Raw genomic sequence first — 10,370 nt, forward strand, 5'->3', positions numbered from 1 at the left:
ATTTACTTGTAAGAACTTGTCAAATCTATTATATAATTCTGAAGAATTTGCCCCTTTAAGTCAGTGTTTCTGGTGTTTTAAGCTAACCTTGCAGTGCCTAAAAGAAGAATTCAACTTTGTTTTATTCCTTTTTGATCTGGAATTTTGGAGAAGCCACAGTGTTGCTGGAACATGTTTCACATTTTCAGTTTAAATACATGATTTGTCTTCTATGCTTTGCAGTTAACAGTACAACCTTGTACAAGTAACAGCCATTCAAATTATGAACAGCTATTTATCTGTGCTCATTGTGGCTCCAAAGAAGGAATGAGTTGAAATGGATAAACCCAAGGTATGCAGGCTTGGCAGACTTCTTGTTTGTCATTTGTTAATCAAGGGGAGGGTGGTTTCCTCCTTTGGGTTGCAGCCCATTCTCTGACTTCTGTGTTGGGGAGGGGAGGGTCGGGTCGGTGGTGATTGAGAGCCGCAGATGATCATCTCCTGTGCATCTAACAGTTACTGAGTGCTGACTGTGTGTCAGGCACTGGGCTAGACCCTAGAGATTCACAAGAAAGTAGAAACAGGTACAGTCCAATAGAGAGCCCAGAAATAAATCCACATCTATATAGTCAACTAATCTTTTTTATTAATTGAGGTAAAATTGACATATGGCATTAGATTAGTCTCCAGTGTGCAACATAATAATTCAATATTTGTGTATGCTGTGAAGTTTAGTTTCCATCTGTATGGTCAACTAATCTTTGACAAGGGTGCCAAGAATGCACAATGGAGAAAGTATAGTCTCTTCAATAAATGGTGTTGGGAAAACTGGATATCCACATGCAAAAGAATGAAATTGGACCCTTGTCTTACACCATACACAAAAATTAACTCGAAATGGATTAAAGACTTAAATTTAAGACCTGAAACCATAAAACTCCTAGAAGAAAACATAGGGGAAAATGTCCTTGACATTGGTCTTGGAAATGATTTTTTTTAGATATGACACCCGAAACACAGGCAACAAAAGCAAAAACAAGCAACTGGGACTACATCAAACTAAAAAGCTTCTGAATAGCAAAAGAAACAACAAGGTGCAAAGACAACCTATGGAATGGGAGAAAATATTTGCAAAGCATATTTGATAAGAGTTTAATATCCAAAATATATAAGGAATTCATACAACTCAATAGCAGAAGACCCATATAACCGAATTAAAAAATGATCAAAGGACCTGAGTAGACAATTTTCCAAAGAAGACATTCAAATGACCAATAGGCACATGAAAGGTGTTCAACATCACTAATCATCAGGGAAATGCAAATCAAAATCACAATGGGATATCACTTCAGACCCATCAGGATGGCTGTTATCATGAAGACAAGAGACAACAAATGTTGGAGAGGGTATGGAGAAAAGGGAAGCTTTGTACACTATTAGTGAGAATGTAAATTGGTGCAGCCACTATGGAAAACAATATAGAGACTCCTCAATAAATTAAAAATAGAACTACTCAACAATCCAGTAATCCCACTTCTGGGCATATATCCAAAGGAAATGAAATCACCATCTTGAAGAAATACCTGCATTCCCTCTTCCTTGCAACATTATTCACAATAGCCTAGATATGGAAGCAATCTAAGTGTCAATGGATAAATAGATAAAGAAAATGTGGCATGTATATCCAATGAAAATTACTCAGACATAAAAAGAAGAAAATCCTCTCTTTGCGACAACATGAGTGAACCTCGAGGGCATTATGCTACACGAAATATGTCAGACAAAGACAAATACTGTATGATCTCACTTATATGTGGAATCTAAAAAAGTGGAATTCAGAACCAGAGAGTGGAACAGTGGCTGCCAAAGGCTAGGGGTGGGGGAAATGGGGAGATGTTGGTCAAAGGACACAAACTTTCACTTATGAGGTGAATAAGTTCTGGGGATCTGTGTACAGTGTGGTGACTACAGTTAATAATACGGTTTGTACTGTATACTTGAAATTTGCTAAGAGAGTAGGTCATAATCTCATCACACAAAAATATGGTAACTACGTGAGGTGATTGTTGTGTTGATTAACTTGGTTGTGGTAATCATTTCACAATGTATGCATATGTCAGATCATTATGTTGTTATGCCGTAAAAAAAGAGGACTAGGTATAGTCCTTGCCCTCAAAAAGCTCATAGACTAGCTGGAGAATCCCATGTTCATTAGGCACACTCTCACAATAACTCTTTATTTATAAGCTGGTCTGAGTGATATGAAGGAAAAGCAATTGATGTGAGGAGAGTTTTAATGAGAAGCCTGACCTTGCCTGAGGGTCTTGGGAGCTTGAGATCTGAAGGATGACACTCAACAGGTGAAACCAGATTATCAGGTGAAAGGGGAGGAGGTGATGGTGAGATGTTCCAGGCAGAGGAAACAGCACGGATACAGGAGTAATCGGCTGCATGGAAACCTCATCAGGGTTATGGGAATAGCCTTCTTACCCGTAGAAGGCACTCAACTTAAAACTCCTACCAAACTCCTACCTCTCATTCAAAGACCATTTCAAAAGTTGCCTCTTTTGTGAAGCTTTCTTCAAACCCTACAGTCAGAGAGAATTAGTTCCATGCTAGAGCTTCTCTTATACACCTGATAGAACACTGTGAAGACTCTGTGCTTGGAATCTGAGAGGCAGTATATAGCTCTGGAGCCAGACTTCCTGAGTTCAAACCTGACTCAACTATTTACTTTCCGTGTGACCTTGGACGAGCTGCCTAACGTCTCTGTATTTCAGTTTTGCCATCTGTAAAATGGAGACAGTGGGAGTACCTTTCTCAAAGGTTCAGTGGGAGGGTTGGGAGAGTTAATACACACAAGGTGCCTAGTTCAGTGCCTGGGACATAGTGAAACCCCAATAACGTAAGCTCTTCTTGTTAGTTCTGAGCATGCCTATTTGCTTCCGAAGTTTGCCCACGTACTCAGAGCTGGCTAGAGTCCAATCAGGAACTCTACCCATATCTCTTTAACACCTGGTCCAGCGTTTGTCCTGAAATTTCAGGCTGCCTTCAATCACAGTGCCTCTCAAACTTTATGTGTATTTGAATAACCGAGGACTCTTGTTAAAATGCAGATTCTGATTCAGTTGGTCTGAGATGGGGCCTGAGCTTCTGTATTTCTAATAAGCTCCCAAGTGGTGCCCATACAGCTGGTCTGTGGGCCATGCTTTGAGTAGTGAGGGTCTATACCAACCTCAGTGAGCTCTCTGAAGCTACCTGAGTCTCTGGGGGAGAGACAGGAGCCTGGGGAAGAAGGAGGGACTCACTCTAAGATACCTGCACCTGGGCACTGCAGAGCATGTCTGCTTCCCTCTCCTTATCTGGCCCAGGGCCCCAGCTGCAGGAGTTACTCTGTCAGTGTGCGGGAAATGTCATCAGGCCACCCTCAGCAGTCCAGTGGGTAAGGACTGTTATCAGTCAGCGGGGGAGAGAGAGGGAGAGAAAATTTCAGGCTCGCAAGCTGGAAATTCAGATAAGAGTTGTTACTGAACTGAATTCTTGAGTCTGAAATCTGTAGAGCAGGCCAACAGGCTGGAAACTCGGGCCGGATTTCTTGAGGCAGAATTCCTCCTTCCCTGGGAAACTTTAGTTTTTGCTTTTAAGGCCTTCAATTGATTGGATGAAACTCTATCCTAGAATATTTACAAAGACCCTCATCTATTACACAGTTCTAAGTCCTTCCATTTTCTGTTTTATTCCACCCTATCAGTCATATTAATTTCCAGAAAACCCTACATTAATTATCAATTTCTTTGTCTTTTAGTGGGACCTCATTATACATGTAATTGAGTCCAAATTCTGGTTCTAACTGCCGTTCCTACCATCGTTAAGAATCCTCCCCTCGGGCTTCCCTGGTGGCGCAGTGGTTAAGAATCCACCTGCCAATGCAGGGCACACGGGTTCGTGCCCCGGTCCGGGAAGATCCCACATGCCGCGGAGCAACTAGGCCCGTGAGCCACAACTACTGAGCCTGCGCGTCTGGAGCCTGTGCTCCGCAACGGGAGAGGCCGCGACAGTGAGAGGCCCGCCCGCGCACCGCGATGAAGAGTGGCCCCCGCTCGCCGCAACTGGAGAAAGCCCTCGCACAGAAACGAAGACCCAACACAGCCAAAAATAAATAAATAAATTAAAAAAAAAGAATCCTCCCCTCTGACCAGTTTTGTTTATTTAATATCCTTCAACTCTGCTATGTGCAGAGTTCCATGCCCCTAATAAAATTTTGTCAAGTGACCAAAAAAAATTGATTGGATGAATCTCACCTACATTATTGAGGATATTCTGCTTTACTTAAAGTCCACTGATTGTAAATGTTAGTCACATCTGCAAAATACCATCACAGCAAAATCTAGACTAGTGTTTGACCAAACAGCTGGGCACCATAACCCAGCCAAATTGACACAAAGAAAGAACCATTGCAAGTGCCAACAAGAGTGGCCTGTTCCACATCACAGTATGAAACCCACCTCCTTTCTGGGGCAAAACCTCGGTGGGCCTGACCCCTTTCTTGTGGTTTGGGGGTGACATTACAGTTGAGAGTTGCCTATGACTATGGTTTGTGCTCTGTTATACCGAACTTGAACACAACTGACCAACATTTTGGCATTGGAGGCCAAGTTTCTTAGTGAAAAAACAAGAAGGATACTCCAATTCAAATAGCACTCACCTTGGATTGCCAAGCTCTGGGCTGAGAATTCAGATTCTGTTTACGTGGCCATACCACCAGATTGTAAGCAGTGGGCAGTTCTTTCCAGGGGGTCTTGGACAGCTGCTAAGACCCCTGCTGTGGCCATGACCAATTCTAGCCACAGGGCAGAGGTGAACAGATACTCTGCAGCAAACACCCAGTGAGCAAACACCACGCTGGGGTCTGGTGGTAGCAGGCATGTTCAAAGGTTCACATTTATCTTTGTAGAGCTTTCCCAATGCACTTTCCAGCCTGTGATTTTATTTCCAACACAATCTGGCAGATAGACAGGGTAGAGATTGTTGACCCATTTTCTTCCCCCTGATGTGATGAAATGGTTCCATCTCTTGGTCCGGTTGCCTTAGGCTGGAAGGCAAAAAGGAAAGTGCACCGCTGTGAAATCTGGTGGACTTGAGTTGGAATTGCTGCTCCACCCCTGATAAGTGACCTCAGCTCTGTGAGCTTCAGTTTCCGTATCTGTAATGATTACCTTGAATGTTTGAAGTGAGAACTACATGTAGGTCAGTGTCTGTCATCTAGTAGGTGCTTAAAAAATGGCAGTGACCTTTTGGTATTTATTACTGTAGAAGACATGCCTTGGGTGGTGCCCACCCATAGCACCCTTGCTTTCACCTACAGCCCTTGATGAGATGCCTGGCTGAGGTGCTGGGTTTGTACTGTGTGACCTACTACTCAGTCACAGTTAACTGGGTGAAGTAAGATGACCTAACCCAGGATGGACTTGGATTCTTTTGGAAATTTGGAATTGGAACCTTGAGAAACTGAGCCATTGAGCTGTGGGGAACTGAGTTGAAGGGCCACGTAGTCTTGGGGATGAAGGCAACCAGGATGACTACCGTATAGGCTGAGGTAGTGGCAGAGGAAGCCCTTTGATGGGGATAAAGGGGCAAGCGAGCAGAGGCACATGAAGAGGAGAAGTTATCAGGTTAGTGAAGATGGATCCCAGGGGAGCTGGTTCAACTTGGCTCCCACTCAGTGAAATCATCTAGCTTAGAATTCAGTTTCTCTGAACTTTTGGTGCCGACTGTGGACCAAAGTAGGTAATCTGGGACCTGAGTGTAAAGAAAACTCTGGAGTAGTCCTCAGGGCAAGTGTTCCTGAGGTGACTGATCTGAACTTACAACTTACCATGGGCATCTTGGTGGCTGGAGAGTTGAGGGAGTCTGGATACCACCTCAGAGGCACTTGGTTGTCCCATGGGCCAGAATGTTGAACATCCATGTGGGTTGGCTAGAACTGTGCTTCCCAAATTTGAGGGCATCAAAGCACTAGTCACATCAGAATCACAGGGGTGCTTGTTAACACACACAACTCTCTGAATCTCTTTCTGATTCAGGATGCCTGGGAGGCAGCTTGGGAAGTTCTGGTTTTAACAAGTACCAGATGGTTCTGATTATCAGCCATGATGGAAACTACCCTCAGGTAGATGGCCTTGTTGATGTCAGTCTACGAGTCCCTGAAATGGTCCTGCCACAAACACTATGCATGAAAACTTCTCTAGTCTAATCCCCTACCCTCATAAACAGATGCTGTTATGGGTGAATTGTGTGCTCCCAACATTCATGTGTTGAAGTCTTAACCCCCAGAACTTCACAATGTGACCTTATTTGGAAATAGGGTCGTTGCAGGTGTGATTAGTTAAGATGCAGTCATACTGGAGTAGGGTGGGCCCTTCATCCAATAAAGCTAGTATTCTTATTAAAAGGGGGAAGTTTGGACACAGAAACATACAGGGGGAAGATTATGTGAAGACACACAGGAAGAATGCCAAGTGAATTATGCTGCCACAAGTCAAGGAACATCGGGGCCACAAGAGGCTGGAAGAGGCAGGGAAAGATCCTTCTCCTACAGGTTTCACAGGGAGCATGGCCTTGTCAACACCTTGATTTCAGACTTCCAGCCTCCAGAACTGTGGAACAGTACGTGTCCACTGTTCTAAGCCCCCTAGTCTGTGGCACTTTATTATGGCAGCCCTAGGAAATTAATACAGATGTTTTAAAATTTTTTCATTTTTAATATCAGCTACTCCCAACTTCGTTTCTCTGCGTTGCTCTGTCTGCTCTCTGGGTGTGAAATGAAGATTCCATAAGGCCGGAGTGTAGCCTCTGGGAGTGCCCTTGTGACTAGGGCGGGGTGTTTAGGGTGCAAGAAATCCTCGTTCCTGTGAGGAATGTGACAGAGCCCTATTAAATCAGAGAGAAGTGAAAACCTTAATGTAGAAAAGGCAGGTTGCTTCTCCCTTTTCTCCCCCTTATGAATCTGACCAGACATTTTCAGCGGCCAAGCATCTATTAACAGATGCTGATTCTCTACATCTGGAGTTTGTGATTGTAGGTAGGAGAGGGGCCCCTTAGGTCTATGTCCAGATAAATTCATAGCGCAGAGGTTAGCAGCAGGGCTCTGGAGCCAAACTGCTGGAATTTGGATCCTGCTGACTGTGTGGTTTTGGGTAGGTCACCCGGTCCAGGAGTCCTCAACATTTTCGCGTGCGTGGGAATCACCTGCCAGCCTTGTTGAAATTCATTGCTGGCCCCGCCCCCAGAGTTTCTGATTCAGTAGGCCTGGGATGGGCCCTGAGAATGTTCATTTCTAACAAACTCCTAGGTGATGTTAATGCTTCTGGTCCAGAGACCACGCTCTGAGAACTGCTAACCTAGTTTCTCTAAGCCTCTGTTTTCTCATCAGTAAAATGGGGTCCATGATATTCCTAAATTATAGAGTTCTTGTGAGGACTGAGGTGATGGATATAAAGCACTGAGTGCATTGCTATGCATAGAGCTCGGTAAATTTCAGTGATCATTTGCTGTTATTAACACAAATTGAAGCCCTCTTCTATGCTTGGCTTTCTAAGTCGCCCCAAGATTAAGGAAAAAAACATATATTAGAAGGAAAAATATGAAGATGTTTCAGAGTCAGGAAACAACCAAAGGTAATTCCGGATGGGGTACAGAGAGATGTCACCTCTTCTCGGGGTTTTCAGAGAGGTACCTTATCCTCCTGAAACCGAGGGACCCCTATTGCTATGCTGAGGTTGCCTCTTCTAGCTGTGCCGGCAGTTGGGCCCTAGAAGCCTTTTGTGGAGGTGGGGTTAGAAGGAGAGAAGAGGGGTTGGGTCTCACCCTCAGGCTCATCAAGCAAGAGCCCTGACTGTCACACTCAGGAGTTTGGGAGCATCGCGCTGCCGAGGCCTGCAGCTGGCAGCTTCTGCTACTCCGTGAAGGGCCCTGCGCATCCGTTCAGAAAACAGTCCATGTTCTGTGCCCTTTCCCACACTCCCAGCTGAAGACAGTGATTGTCTTGGTGTTCGAGCATCAAGTGTTGGGGCCTTTCAGAAGCCGCTGTATATGTTTGCCCTGTGTTTCCTCTGGTCTGGGCTGAGCGCAGAGAAATGGATTGTGATTGGGTTGGCCTTCTTAACTCAATATGACATCCTGGCACGGAGTCTTCTCATTAACTTGGTTCTTGGGATTCCAGCTTCAGAAGCAAGACAGTTTATATCGATAAATAATGCTTTGTCTCTGGGATTCTGGCCTCATCAGAAGGCTGAGGGTTCTGGTTGGGAGCTGCTGGCTTGTTGCTAAGATGCTTGGAGCTTATCCAGGTTCACATTTTCTGGGATGGTGGAGAACAGTTAATGATTACGAAGCTCTGAAAATGTATATGCTGGTTTCTTTCCAACACCACTTAAAAACACTTGATTACCGAGAGGAGGTTATTTCTGGTTTTGTGTTGGGCTTTTGTGGTAGTTGAACTTTGAGGGTAAAACTGGAGTTCCTTTTTTCATGTGTGTATTGGTGAAAGCTCCCCCTTTGGATTTAGTGAGCTCTTCTTGAGCACTTAACTACCTGCAAAGTAAAAATGAGGGGCAGTAAAAAAAAAAAGTAAGACTCTTCCAGTTTCCTTGGAAAGAGACGTACCCAGCTGAAGAGTTGTGATGTAAAGGTACAGAGAAAGGCAGCTGACATTGGAGGGAGAAGATGTAAAGACTTCTTGCTTTCTGTTTTCATGTTTTAAAGTTTTTCTTTGCCCCAAACATGAATCTTCTCCCTTAACTACTACCTGCCTTCCCCTGCTATAAGGCCACTTGAACATCTTGGAAAAGATTTCAAGAAAGCTTCTAGTAGTATCTCTTTGAAGCAAATTATCTCTGCGTTACCCACCCTGCCCTGACCCCTACCCAACTCCCCCAAATCCTAATTTGGCTGCCCCAGCAGATTCACCATGTAAGTTGATGGAAAAATTCATTTGTTTTCTTGCCTGATTATTTGTGGTCTTTTCCTCTCCAGTACTTCCACCTGAATGGGTTTGGGCTGTATATTTATTTACTGTTTCTCCCACTAGCATGTATAATTCTGGTGGATAGGGACTTTCTCAGACTAGTATGTCTTGGCAGCCAAATTGAAAAGGCCAAAATGAAATCATGGGGGCAATGTATATTCCCTAATTCATAATTCATATTCACTAAATCCAAATTTAATAGAACTTGGGTATACACTCTGAAGCTAAACATTTTGTTTAGTACAAATAAAAGCAGACTCGTTTTATAGTTCTACACTGTGGGAAGTCAACTCATAGCTTACTACCCTCTCCCTCCTCTGTTTTATGAGATAACGCTGGCTAGAAATAGCTTTTTGAAAAACAGGCTTAACACAGCTGAACATAGTCTTTACCATAAAATTCAGCAGTCATGCTCCTAGGTATTTACCCAAATGAATTGAAAACTTATGTCCACACAAAAACCTGCAAACAAATGTTTGTAGCAGCTCAACTCATTATTGCTAAAAATTGGAAGCAACCAAGATATCCTTCAACAGGTGAATAGATAAACTTTGATATATCCATACAATGGAATATTATTCAGGGTTAAAAAGAAATGCACTATCAAGCCACAAAAGACATGGAGGAATCCTAAATGCATAATGCTAAGTGAAAGAAGCCAGTCTGAAAAGGCTCCATACTGTATGATTTCAACCATATGACATTCTAGAAAAGGTAAAACTGTAGAGACAGTAAAAAGACCAGTGACTGCCTGGAGTTAGGGAAAAGGGAGGAGGAATTTTAAGGTGAAGCACAGGGGATTTTTAGGGCAGTGAGACTATTCTGTATGACACTGTAATAGTAAATACACGATATTATGCATTTGTCAAAACCCATGGAACCATGAAACACAGAGAGTGAACGAACCCAACTGTAAACTGTGGACTTAAATTAATAATCATGCATCAATACTGCATAATGAATTATAACAAATGTACTGCACCAACACATGATGTTAAGAACAGGGAAAACTCTGTATGTGGTGGAGTAGGGGGAGGGAGTATATGAGAACTCCGTGCTTTCTGTAAACTAAAACTACTGTAAGATATAAAGTCTATCAATTAAAAAAACCTAGCTTAATCCAATTAATCAAATAATTTATTCAGTTACTCATTTTTTTATTTTCAATAAATATTTATTAAGCACCTAGTCTGTGTCAGTCATGTTGGTCATCGCACTATGACACACGTGAGGCCATCTAGTGGCTCTTGTTCACAGAGAGAGTTCCAGTGATGCTATTAAAAGAAACTCAGTTCTCTACAAGGTTGAAATGGATAATGGCAAGCATCAGTGAAACACTCAGAAGTGTTCTGAAAGAGGTCCCAAC

This window comes from Balaenoptera ricei, chromosome 16 (genome assembly GCF_028023285.1).
Source record: "Balaenoptera ricei isolate mBalRic1 chromosome 16, mBalRic1.hap2, whole genome shotgun sequence".
Taxonomy (NCBI): Eukaryota; Metazoa; Chordata; class Mammalia; order Artiodactyla; family Balaenopteridae; genus Balaenoptera; species Balaenoptera ricei.